This window comes from Mandrillus leucophaeus, unplaced genomic scaffold (genome assembly GCF_000951045.1).
Source record: "Mandrillus leucophaeus isolate KB7577 unplaced genomic scaffold, Mleu.le_1.0 Scaffold401, whole genome shotgun sequence".
NCBI classification, from domain to species: domain Eukaryota; kingdom Metazoa; phylum Chordata; class Mammalia; order Primates; family Cercopithecidae; genus Mandrillus; species Mandrillus leucophaeus.
The window spans coordinates 1,162,403-1,176,299 of NW_012104266.1; the positions used below are offsets into that span (position 1 = coordinate 1,162,403).

Sequence of the window (13,897 nt, forward strand, 5' to 3'; positions counted from 1 at the left end):
TCCCGTCTGGGCGACAGAGCGAGACTCCATCTCGAAAAAAAAAAAAAAAGAAAAACTAATACCTAGGGCCTTTAAATAAAATTCTACTACTAATTTTATAAGTCCAAACTTTTAAGAATTACTATTTAGAAAACCTGGTTTACTTAACAGTATCTTTTGCAGAAGAGAAAAGAGTCTGACTGTAAATTACATCAACACTTAGGTGAATTGCACTATGCCCTTGTGGCCAGAAAATTACATTTTTTTTTTCTAAAAGAAAGGCATTATTTTATTTGTATTGGACTTCTAAAGCTTGATTTATAGTAATTATAAACATCACTACTTTTGGAAGGTTATAGAAAAACTCTTAGAAAAAATAATTTCAAACATTAGTCACACTGTTGAAATACTCATCTGATATTAATAATTTGTTCTTCAGTAAGAAATAGAATTCTTCACAGCAAATGCCCCAGAGTTGCCTCACTCAATTACTACAGCCATTAAAAACCAAACTGTTCACTAAATAGGCAAACTTGTTTTGTAGTCTTACTCAACACCTGTAGTTTGTTTTTGTTTTTGTTTCTGTTTTGACAGAGTCTTGCTCCGTCTCCCAGACTGAAGTGCAGTGGAGCAATCTCGGCTCACTGCAACCTCCACCTCCCAGGTTCCAGCACTTCTCCCACCTCAGCCTCCCCAGTAGCTAGGATTACAGGCGCCTGCCACCACACCCGGGTAATTTTTTGTATTTTCAGTAGAGATGGGGTTTCACCACGTTGGCCAGGCTGGTCTCGAACTCCTAAGCTCAAGTGATCCGCCTGCCTCAGCCTTCCAAAGTGCTGGGATTACAGGCGTGAGCCACTGTGCCCGGCCTGAACACCTGTACTTCTATCCTCTGTTGTTCCACTAGGAATCATGTTTATCTGGGTAAGTAACAGAAGGTTGCATCTGACAGATACTAACACTAACCTTACATACTGTATGAAAAAACCTAGCACCATTATAGGTGTATGTCTGATGCACATGAAAGCAGACCAGGTTCACACCCTTTGGGGACAGGAGAGTTTACTTTGCCTTGACCAGTTCTCGTTCTAACCAGCAAACCCAAAATTTGTGTTTATAATAATACTCTTTTTAAAAATCCTGTAACATTGATGGTAAAGGAGGCCCATTAATTCCATCATATGTAGTGCACCTGCAGATTACTGTACAACAGATATACTACAGCTAAAAAGGAAAGCCCTATCTAGTAATATAGTAAGCAACAGTTCAAAAAACATGCAATAACTGGGATCTTTATAATGTTCTTTTTTATTATACTTTAAGTGCTGGGACACATGTATAGAACGTCCAGGTTTATTACATAGGTATACATGTGCCATGGTGGTTTGCTGCACCCATCAACCCATCATCTACATTAGGTATTTCTGCTAATGCTATCCCTCCCCTCGCTCCCCATCCCCCAACAGGCTCCGGTGTGTGATGTTCCCCCACACCCCGCTCCCCGCCATGTCCATGTGTTCTCATTGTTCAACTCCCACTTATGAGTGAGAACATGCGGTGTTTGGTTTTCTGTTCCTGTGTTAGTTTGCTGAGAATGATGGTTTCCAGCTTCATCCATGTCCCTGGAAAGGACATGAACTCATCCTTTTTTTATGGCTGCTATAATGTTCTTAAAGTCCTGTTATAGTGGAGGAGTGAAATAAACAGGGGTCATGGGCATCAAAACCAAAGTTGTGATTACTGCTCAATTCAGGCCTGCAGGGATCTGTTGTAGCCCCAGAAGTTCACAGAGAAGAGGCAGTCCCTTTGCCCAGCACCCCTGAGCAAAAATGTGTCTTCGTGTTTCCCTTCTAGAAGGGCTTCTGTTTCATAACGATCCATCACTCTCCAATAACAAGGATTCCCTGTAGTCTGAAGCAATGTATGTAATCAGTCTGTGTGTGGACTTCCCAAGCTCCCTGTCTGCTAACATGGGCATGTACCTCATGCTGCTTCTGCCCTCCATGGCTGCAAATACAGGGTGGCTGTATCCTCTTTCAGGTCACAATTAGCATGTGGAACTGCAGAACTGTCCCCACTTATTTCAGTCGTTCTAGGAGCTAACTTTCGTCCCAGTTTATATAATGGATTAACCTGTGCAGTCGCTTCAAATGCATGTATTTGTGCATCGGGAGGGGGATCAACCCCTTCTTCAATACTAAGCGGTCTTCTCTCTCTAAACTATCTTCATCTTCTATAGAAACTAAATATGGGGCTGGGTGAGGTGGCTCACACCTGTAATCCCAGTACTTTGGAAGGCCGAGGTGTGCTGATCACCTGAGGTCAGGAGTTCAAGACCAACCTGGCCAACACGGCGAAAACCCGTCTCTACTAAAAAATACAAAAATTAGCTGGGCGTAGTGGCGGGCATCTGTAATTCCAGCTACTCAGGAGGCTGAGGCAGGAGAATCACTTGAACCCGGGAGGCAGAGGTTGCAGTGAGCCAAGGTTGTAGTGAGCCAAGATTACACCACTGCACTCCAGCCTGGGCAATGGATCCGTCTCAAAAAAAGAAGAAAAAAAAAAAACCCCAAAGATGGATCAAATGCATCAAAAAATGTTGAATGTGGGCTCACAGGAGCTGTATGCTGTTTAATCAAATGCCATTTGGGGGCTAAATCTGAGCCAGCAGGAAAAGGGCATTTCTCCAGCATTAATTCAGAAAGAGATTTTTCTTTAATTGGAAAAGAGAGGCTTTGACTGCTTGTTATAAGTTCTCATGGGAAAACACAAGCCCACAGTATCCTGCAGCCTGTCTCAGAGAGCGACTTCCCTACGGTTCTTCTGGTTCTTCTGGAAACACTGTCCGTGTCCTATACAGAGCTTAGCACCTCTCTTTCCTTTGAAGTCCACTTTGAGTTCTACCAAGCTTTTTATCAGTATCCAATGAATCCTGGGTCATTGTAACAGAAATGTTTCTCTTACCACCCCATGGAGCATGTCAAAAGTAGGAATCTCTTCGTGCAAGTCTTGTTCCTGGGGTAACACAAAAATCATTATCCTTTTTGATACTTATTTCAACAATTTGAGGGATTTCAGTGGCACAATGTTGGTTTCTCCTTGAAGAATTCTTTGAAGGGCCTGGCGTGCCAGGTGTAAGGCAACATTTTCTCTTAAGGGACTACTTTGTTGCTGAGCAGCTGAGTCTCCTATATTGATGCTTTTTGTTTTTGACAAATATCTGTCAGAGTTGATATCCACATTTTCACTATGGCTTACTCCCTCACGACTGAAGACATTCTGTTACCTGTATTTGAAGTTATTCCACATTTCTCCCACTTTATCCACTGATTATAAAAATCATTCAGGGTGTGTGGGGCAGCCTCATTAAAGGCATCTGCAGCAAGGCAGGATGGGCAGAGGCCGCAGTCACTGACAGGTTAAGTCCACCTGCCTTCTGGTGCCACCTGTCCCCTCCGACTGCCCAGAAAGTGCAGCCTGGCTTCCTCCTGACAGAGCTCAGGGACCCCAGCTCCACTGCTTGCTTCCGCCAGGCCCCCATCCATTCCCCAGCCACCTCTCCTTCTTCACCCATTTTCCCTCCCCCTACAACCCCCCACTCCCAAGTCCACAAGTTTTGTTTTTCTGTTTTTGTTGTTGTTTGAGACAAGGTGTTGCTCTGTTGCCTAGGCTGAAGTGCACTCAGCCTCAACCTCCTGGGCTCAAACGATCCTCCTACATCAGCCACTTGAGTAGCAGGGACCACAGGCACATGCTGCCACACCCAGCTAATCTTTTTATTTTTTGTAGAGATGAGGTCTCTCACTATGTTTCCCAGGCTGAAGTCCACCATTTTTAATGAAATGCTGGAACACTTATTGTGGTGTAATTTGCTCATCAAACATTTCCTGAGCACTTACTATATGTCAGGCACTGCAAATATAGAGATGAAACAAAAATGTCCCTACACTCAAAAAAGTTTACAGGCCAGGCGCAGTGGCTCAGGCCAATAATCCCAGCACTTTGGGAGGCCGAAGCAGGAGAATCACTTGAGACTGACCAGGAGTTCAAGACCAGCCTGGGCAGCACAGTGAGACCTCGTCTCTCCAAAAAAAAAAAAGAAAAGAAAAGAAAAAAAATGTTAATAGCTGCAGTGAGGTTGAGGCTGCAATAAGGCATGGTTGTGCCACTGCACTCCAGCCTGGATGACAGCAAGACCCTGTCTCAAAAAAAAACAAAAGTTGACAGATGAGAAAGAAAGAGAAGTAAACACAGGATTACAAAATAATGTAAAACATAAAAGAAGCCTAAATAAAAGGAGAGACATATCATTAATGAAAACTTTAATAAATAGAGGGATATATTATGCTGGGAAAATTTAATAATGTAAAGATATCCACTCTCTTCAAATTAAGCTGAAATTTCAACATAATCTCAACTAAAATCTCAACAAGATTTTTTTGGAGAATATTTTGGCTGATTCTAAAAATCCTTGTAGAAGGAAAAGTGAACTAGTTAGGCAAGAAATGTCTGAAAACAAGAGGGAAGACTTTATCAGGTATCAAAATTATGATAAAGCTATAGCAGTAATATAAAAAGTGTAATTTTGGCGTAAGAACAAACATCAGTGAAACAAAATAGATGGTCCAGAAACAGATTTGTGTGTATAAGGGAATTGGGTATATAATAAAGGTGGCATTTCAAGTCGTTGGAGAAAGTAAACAGTATTGTGATGATTACCTATTAGGTTGGTGCAAAATAAATTTGCCATTTTTAATGGCAAAAACTGTAATAACTTTGCACCAACCCAATATTTGAAAAAAAATTAAGTTACAGCAATATCTCATACCATTCACAAAAGTAACTTCTAAACAGTTTAAAGAATTAAAACCAGCCAGTCGTAGTGGTTCATACTTGTAATCCTAGGACTTCGGGAGGCTGAGGTGAGAGGATCACTAGAGCCCAGGAGTTCAAGACCAGTCTGGACAACATGGCAAAACCCCATCTCTTCAAAAAATACAAAAAAATTAGCCGGGCGTGGTGGCCTACGCCTGTAGTCCCAGCTACTTACGAGGCTGAGGTGGGCGGATCACCTGGGCCCAGGAGGTCAAGGCTGTGGTGAGCCATGATCATGCCACTGCACTCTAGCCTGGACAACAAAGTGAGATTCTGTCTCAATAAATAAATAAATAAATAAATAATAGTAAATAGGCCAGGCGTGGCGGCTCACACCTATAATTGCAACACTTTGGGAGGCCAAGGCGAGCGGATCACCTGAGGTCAGGAGTTCGAAACCAGCCTGGCCAACATGGTGAAACCCTGTCTCTACTAAAAATACAAAAATTAGCTGGACGTGGTGGCGGCACCTGTAATCCCAGCTGCTCGGGAAGCCGAAGCAGGAGAATCACTTGAACCTGGGAATGGGAGGTTGCAGTGAGCCAAGATCACGCCACTACACTCCAGCCTGGGTGACAGAGCGAGACTGCGTCTCAAAAAACAAAATAAATAAATAAATAATAGTAATAATAAATAGGCCAGGCGCCGTGGCTCATGCCTGTAATTGCAGCATTTTGGGAGGCCGAGGCAGGCGGATCACCTGCGGTCAGGAGTTCGAGACCAGCCTGGCCAACATGGTGAAACTCCATCTCTACTGAAAATACAAAAATTAGCTGGGCATGGTACCACAGGCCTATAATCCCAGCTACTCGGGAAGCTGAGGCGGGAGAATCACTCGAACTGGGAGGCAGAGGTTGCGGTGAGCCGAGATCACGCCACTGTACTCCAGCCTGGGCGACAGAGTGAGACTCCGTCTCAAAAATAATAATAATAATAAATAAAAATAAATAAAAGAAGCCAGTCTCAAAAGCTTATATACTGTATGATTACATGACAGGTTTGAAAAGGCAAAACTGTAGTGGCAGAAAACAGGCAGTGATTACTGGGAAGTAGAGGGGAGGAGTAGGCTATAAAGGAGAACTGGGAATTTTTTGAGGTGATGAAACTATTCTGTATCTTCACTGTATTGGTTGTTACATGACTTTTTTTTTTTTTTTTTTTTTTTTGAGACGGAGTTTCACTCTTGCTGCCCAGGCTGGAGTGAAATGGCGCGATCTCGGCTCACCACAACCTCCGCCTCTCGGGTTCAAGCGATTCTCCTGCCTCAGCCTCCCGAGTAGCTGGGATTACAGGCATGCACTACCACGCCCGGCTAATTTTGTATTTTCAGTAGAGACGGGGTTTCTCCATGTTGGTCAGGCTGCTCTCCAACTCCCGACCTTAGGTGATCCACCTGCCTCGGCCTCCCAAAGTGCTGGGATTACAGGCATGAGCCACCATGCCCGGCCAGTTGTTTCTTTATGCATTTGTCAGCACCTGCAGAAACATATACTCAAGATGAATTTTACTGTATGTAAGTTTACCTTAATTAAGAAATGAAAAAGTGTATAATCCCAGCACACATCCATGCATCTATGCGTGCATGAACATACACACACATTTAGAAATGTATGAGAACGAACACACAAGGACATTTTCAGAGGTGATGGACATGTTCATTATCTCGATTGTGGTAATAGTTTCATGGGTGTGTACATATGTCCAAATTCATCAAATTATATACTTTGAGGATGTGCAGTTTAGTGTACATCAATTATACCTCAATAAAGCTGTAAGAAAAAGGGGGGAAGAAACACATGAGAAGAAAATATAAATGAACATGCTTAAAACCTTGGAGCAAGAACACTTAAGACTAAAAAAGCAAAAGCTGGGCCAGGTGCAGTGGTTCACGCCTATAATCCCGGCACTTTGGGGGCCAAGGCGGGCAGATCACTTGAAGTCAGGAGTTAGAGACCACCCTGGGCAACATAGTGAGACCCCATCTCTACAAAAATAAATTTTTTTTTAATTAGCCAGGTATAGTGGCATGTGCCTATGGTCCCAGCTACTGGGGAAGCTGAGGTGGGAGGATTGCTTGAGCCCAGGAGTTCAAGGTTACAGTGAGCTATGATTGCACCACTATACTACAACCTGGGCAACAGAATGAGACTTGTCTCTATGAAAAAACAACAAAAAAGTAAAAGCCATAAAGAAAAGGAATAATGTATCTGACTACATCAAAATTTAAAGTTAATAAACATGAAAAAATACTTAAATTCACTAATAATCAGAAAACTGTGAATAAAGAGGAGATATTTTTTGCCTGACAGACTAACAAAAGTTTAAGAGATTGATATCAAGTGTTGGCAGGAGTGTAGGGAAATAGGTACTCTCATATACCATCTTAGTTTTCATTTTTTTGAATATCATTTCTGGCACAAAAAAAGGACTCATATACCATTGTTAGAAGTATTTGGCCTTTTTGAAGAGCAATTTTGCAGTAATAAAATGTAAAATGTACATACCCTTTGATCCAGTAACCCAGTAATTCTACTCTTCAGTACCTACCTTAGAGAAACATTGTCCATAAAAAAGAGTTAATGGCAAACAACCACCCCAAACTGGAATCCACTTCAATCAGTGCTTCTCAAACTATCTGTGGTAACCAGGTGCAGTGGTTCACTCCTGTAATCCCAGCACTTTGGGAGGCCAAGGTGGGAGGACTGCTTGGGGCCAGGAATTCAAGACCAGCCTGGGCAACACAGCAATATCCCATCTTCAGTAAAAAACTAAAATGAAAACCATGTGTGGCAAAAGATCAGGGATTTGGTTTTTTTTGTTTGTTTGTTTTTTGTTTGAGATAGGATCTTGCTCTTTTTCCCAGGCTGGAGTGCAGTGGTATGATGATAGCTCACTGCAGCCTTGACCTCCCAGGCTCAAATAATCCTCCTGCCTCAGCTTCCTGAGTAGCTAGGACTACAGGCACATGCCACCATGCCCAGATAATTTTTAAAATTTTTTGTAGAGATGAGACCTCACTTGGTTGCCCAGGCTGGTCTCAAGTGATCCTCCTGCCTGGGCCTCCCAAAATGCTGGGATTACAGGCATGAGCCACCACACCTGAGCCAGTTTGGGTTTTTGTTGTTGTTGTTGTTGTTGTTGTTGTTGTTGTTGTTGTTGTTTTGGTAAATTTGCAATCCATCACGGACTGATATCTTTGTAAAGAAAAAACAAATTACTAGAAAAGTGATCATTCACTTAGATGTCATGGCCACATGAAATTGCTATAAAAGGTTTTAAATGTCTATCCTCGGTTCCTATACTTATCTCCTTGTGTACAGGTGATAGTTCACGACTGGCACCAGCCTATGGAATACAGTTTGAGTAGCACTGATATAAATGTCCATCAGAAGGGAAGTGAGAACTACTATATGACCCAACAATTCCACTTCTGGATATATACCCAAAAGAATTGAAGGCAGAAATGTAAACAGATATCTGTATACCTATATTCATAGTAGCATTGTTCACAATAGACAAAAGGTGGAAACAACCCAAGTGTCCTTGACAGACGAATGGACACACAAAACGTGGTATGTATGTATGTATATACACACACTTTGGAATATTACTCAACCTACAACATGAATGAACCTTGAACACATTATGCTAAGTGAAACAAGCCAGTCATGGCCTGGCACAGTGGCTCCTGCCTGTAATCCCAGAATTTTGGGAGGTCAAGGCAGGCAGATCATTTGTGTTCAGCCTGGTCAACAGGTTGAAACTCCATCTCTACTAAAAATACAAAAATCAGCCAGGTGTGGCGGAGCGTGCCTATAGTCCCAGCTACTCTGGAGGCTGAGGTGGGAGAATTGCTCGAACCCAGGAGGCGGAGGCTGCAGTGAGTAGAAATCACACCACTGCACTCCAGCATGGGCAACAGAGTGAGACTCCGTCTCAAAAAAAAAAGAAATAAGCCAGTCACGAAAATACAAATACCATATGGTTCCACTTATATAAGGTTACCTATAATAGTCAAATTCATAGAAACAGAAAATAGAAAGGTGGTTGCTAGGGCTGGGGGAGGGGACAATGGGGAGTTATTGTTTTGAGTTTCAGTTTGGAAGATGAAAAAAGTCTGGAGATGGATGGTGGTAATGGTTATATAACAATGTAAATGTACTTAATGCCACTGAAATGTTTCCTTAAAAATGGTTAAAATGGTAAATTTTGTTACATATACATTTACAATAATATATGTGTGATATACTCAACCAAAACATCCCAACAGATCAAATGTAAAGGCAGATATGAGACTCCAGATGTCTGGAGTATTATTATTATTAAGCCAGACATTAATGAGACTTGCTAAAAAAAAAAACAAACCAATTTTACTCTTCTCAATAATATTTCTTGCTTTGGAAAAGTTATTTTGCTTTTTTTTTTCTTTTTTGAGACAGAGTCTCGCTCTTGTCACCCAGGCTGGAGTGCAATGGTGCAACCTCTGAAACCTCCGCCTCCCGGGTTCAAGCGATTCTCCCACCTCAGCCTCCCGAGTAGCTGGGATTACAGGTGTGTGCTACCACACCCAGCTAATTTTTGTATTTTTAGTAGAGATAGGGTTTCACCATGTTGGCCAGGCTGTTCTCGAACTCCTGACCTCAGGTGATCCGCCTGTCTCAGCCTCCCAAAGTGCTGGGATTACAGGTGTAATCCCAGTTTTAATTTCTGGGATTAAAACCGCCACACCCGGCCAGTTTTAATTTCATTGAATAGAGAGAGCCATAAACCTACATAAACAAATTCTGTTAGGAATGTCAAGGGGTCCTGCAATCAAAAAGTTTGCGAACCACTGCACTAGAGAAACTATCATGTTCAGGAATGTTCATAGGAGTACCACTTGCAAAAGCAAAATATTGAAAAAATCTAGTAGTCTATCAATAAGGAAATTGTTAAATAAACTGTTTTATAGCCATACTATGGCATAATACATCACTTTTTTAAAAAAGAGGTAAATCTGCCCGGGTGCGGTGGTGGTTCACACCTGTAATCCCAGCACTTTGGGAGGCCAAGGTGGTTGGATCACTTGAGGTCAGGAATTTGAGACCAGCCTGGCAAACATGGTGAAACCCTATCTCTACTAAAAAATAAAATAATATAAAATAAAATAAAAGGTAAACCTATATGTACCAAAATAAAAATGTTTCCAAAACACTGAATGAAAAAACTTGTGGGGTATGTACAGTAGGGTATAATTTTTGTTAAAATAAAAATACAACACAATGTAGTTTCTATGATAACTAGAAAAAAAGACCTGGAAGGCTGCCAGGATACACACCAAACTGTTAATAGCAGTTACTCTGGGGAAGAGGGAAAGAGGACAAGGATTGTGGGTAATGGCCAAAGTGTTAGCTCCATATATGTATAGTGTTTTGATTTTTTTTTTTTTTTACAAGGAGAATGTACTGGTGTAATTAATTAGAAAAATAAATAAAAGCAACAAGGTCAAACCCACTGACATTGAGGAAGGGGACTTTCTGAGTACAGGCTGTAAGGGCTAATCTACTTACTGCAGTGGTCTTAGAGCTGATGAGTCTAGGAAGGAGCCACAAGGGGTGAAATCAGGCAACAGAGGAGGCGGCTGGCTGAAATGGTGGAGACCACCTAGACGGCGGAACTTTCTGGGTCACACACTTCCTGCTCCCTTCCTGAGACTTAATACAAAAAAGCCCTTCACAGCCGCAGAGTGCAGCCTCTCCCGCTTCCGCCGCGAATCGGGTCACAATGCTCGCAATGAAGAACTTCATCCTGAGGCCCGCAAAGTATTGTCCCATTCCCTGGTCCCTGATCCCCACTCCCCAGGCCCATGACTTCAATGGCCCCATCCCAGGAAGAGGTCCGGGCTGGCGTTTGTGGAACGAAACCGACAGCCTAAGGCAGGACCTTCCTAAGGGCTGGACAAGCGGACTACGGCCTCATTCACCGCGGCACAACCAGAGACATTCTGAGACGCCAGAAGTGTGACCGTGACCGGGGTAGAGGATACCTAGGTTGCAGGAAAGCGCAGTTACCAACTCGGGCCTCTGGAGCTCCGAGGAAACCGGCTGACAGCTCCAGGGGTGCGGGCAGGCCTCACTTTCGAAAGCAGCGCCACAGCGTTTCTATTGGTCTTCCATTCCAGCCAACCAGCAGGTTTCCCTGTGTTCTACCCCTCAACTAAGAGGCCAATCAGAAGAGGATATGTGCTTCCCATTGCGTACGACCAATTAAGGCTTATTTCTGACTAACACGTGGACAGCCAACCAGAAGGCCTGGTAATCCGACCTCTTATTATGGTCACCATCACGGTCTTGGTCCCCATCCTTGTTCCATCCCTGCATGGAATCAAAGGTATGGATCTGGGAGAAATAACTAGACGGGGGTCCAAGCTGGAGGGATGGTGGCTCAAGAGACCAAGTTATATTTCCCCGAGTATCAAAGCAGGTTGGCCATGAGATCAGAAGAGCATGTAGTTGAGCTGTCAGTACTACTCTGGGCTTGACCTAAAGTAATGACAATCTGAAAAAGGTACTGGTTGTGAGAGCGCCTCAGATAATGTTGCTTTGTCACTAGACTAATCGCTTCATCTTCCCCCAGAGTCAGATGGGAAGAAACTTACACTCAGGGCCTTTAATTAAGTGTGATGGTTTATTTATGGTGAAGAGTGGTCAGTATCCTCAATTAGCAACAATAGATACTGCCTCTAGAACGACCAAAAGTAAATGTGTGGGGAAACTAAAACCCGACAGTGGTATCATTACAACTAAACATACCAGAAAACGCAAATTAAAACCATGAAATACGATTTTCACCAAATAGTTTGGATAATTATCAATTGTTTAAATTTTTACCACTTTTGCAAGTAAACTTTTTGTGAACAGAATTTCTCCACTTTGGGTGGGGAAACATTCTCATTTGCTGTCACTGGAAGCCTAAACTGCATTCTTTAAGAAAACAATTTCGCTTTAGCTATCAAAATATAAAATGAGGCCAGGCACAGTGGCTCATGCCTGTAATACCAACACTTTGGGAGGCTGAGGCAGGAGAATTGTTTGAAGCCAGGAGTTCGAGACCAACTTGGGCAACAAAGTGAGACCACCCCCTCCCCCATCTCTACACACACACACACACACACACACACACAGTAAAAGGCACACACTTTTTGACCCAGCAATTCCTTCTCTCAAAATCTATCCTACAGAAATATTTATACGCTGGAGCAAGGTTATATGTAGCATTATTTATAATAGTGAATGATTGGAGACAAATTTGCATCAATAGGTGAATCATTAAATTGTGATACAACCATACCATGAAATATTATGCAGTCATTTTTTAAATGAGGTAAATTTCCAGGTATTAATGCAAGAGGAAGTCCAGAATACAATGCAAAGTGAAAAAAAGTTGCAAAACGGTACATATAATATCCCATTTTGTTTAAAAAAACCTATATACAAATGTGTGGGTATTCATATATGTATATATGTGTATATTAATATATAAACACACACAGAACAACATCTGGGAAGACACGCACCAAATTAAGTCATTCTTGGAGAATGGGAGTGGTGAGAGGGACTAAGGAAAAATCTTTCACTTTTTACTTTACACATTTATGTTTTGCTTGAATTTTATTGACTGACTTTAATAATTTTTGAATTTTTATCACCACAATGAAACATTTTAACAAAATAGGCACTTTTGTAATCAGATCAATAGAGTTATAATGTATGTGTTTTAAATAAAAATAGCTCCATGGGGGCTGGGTGCTGTGGCTTACACCTGTAATCAATCACAGCACTTTGGGAGGTCGAGGTGGGAAGATCACAAGGTCAGGAATTCGAGACCAACCTGGCCAATATGGTGAAACCCCGTCTGCACTAAAAATACAAAAATTAGCCGGGCGTGGTGGCGTGCCCCTGTAGTCCCAGCTACTCTGGAGGCTGAGGCAGGAGAATCGCTTGAACCTGGGAGGCAGAGGTTGCAGTGAGCCGAGATCATATCACTGCACTCTGGCCTGGGCGACAAAGCAAGACTCTGTCTCAAAATAATAAATAAATAAATAAATAAATAAATAAATAAATAAATAATTCCATGGGGTGACTACTTCATTTTAAAATTTCAGCTAGAAGACCTAGGATACAATTAGGACAACCGTAAACCAAATCAACTCTGAGTTTCAATGGGGTTATACTCATGACTTGATATAACAGGATGTGGGCAAACAAAATCTAATCAGGATAATCGTTCATTTCTGGAAGAGAAAACTAACTACACTACAACAAACTCCATCATATGCAGGAAAAATTGTGCTTTCACTTTTTTGGTGGCATCACCTCCAATGTTTACTCAACTCCTTGGCAAGGGTGGGAAATCATAAAAAGCTAGAGATTTAAGATACCTCAGAGATCATTTAGTCAAAATCCCTCATTTAGTCAAAATCCCTCATTGTATAGTTCAGAAAACAGGCCTAAAATGGTGAAGCAATTCAACTAAGGTCCTACAGCTAGCTATATAGCCAATTTTAGAAGTCAGGTTTCTATTCCAGGCCTGGTACTCTTTCTGTTTCTTTTCAGATCTTCCTGAGTCTTCAGTATGATGAAAGTATGAAGTATTTTTAAATTTTATGATTAGACATCCCTATATTTAAATGTTACAACCAAAATGCATAACAAAATTAAAATGTATATGCCTCCATTAGTACAGATGATGAAAAGTTCACTGTATCTAGACAAAAAATATTATTGGTATAACATTCTCTTGAAAAGTAATACATAAATCAGGCCAGGTGCAGTGGCTTATGCCTGTAATCCCAACACTTTGGGAGGTCGAGATGGGCAGATCACTTGAACTCAGGAGTTTGAAACCAGCCTGGTCAACGTGGTGAAACCTCCGTCTCTAACAAAAATACAAAAATTAGCCGGGTATGATGGCGCCACGCCTGTAGTCCCAGCTACTCGGGAAGCTAAGGCAGGAGGATCACTTGAACCTGAACCTGGGAGGCAGAGATTGCAGTGAGCTGAGA

At 42.0% G+C, this 13,897-nt stretch overlaps 1 pseudogene; it reads right to left on the minus strand.

Moving 5' to 3' along the window:
* Nucleotides 1-1,041: 1,041 nt before the first annotated feature.
* On the minus strand, nucleotides 1,042-10,667 carry LOC105548174 (annotated as a pseudogene).
* Nucleotides 10,668-13,897: the final 3,230 nt, after the last annotated feature.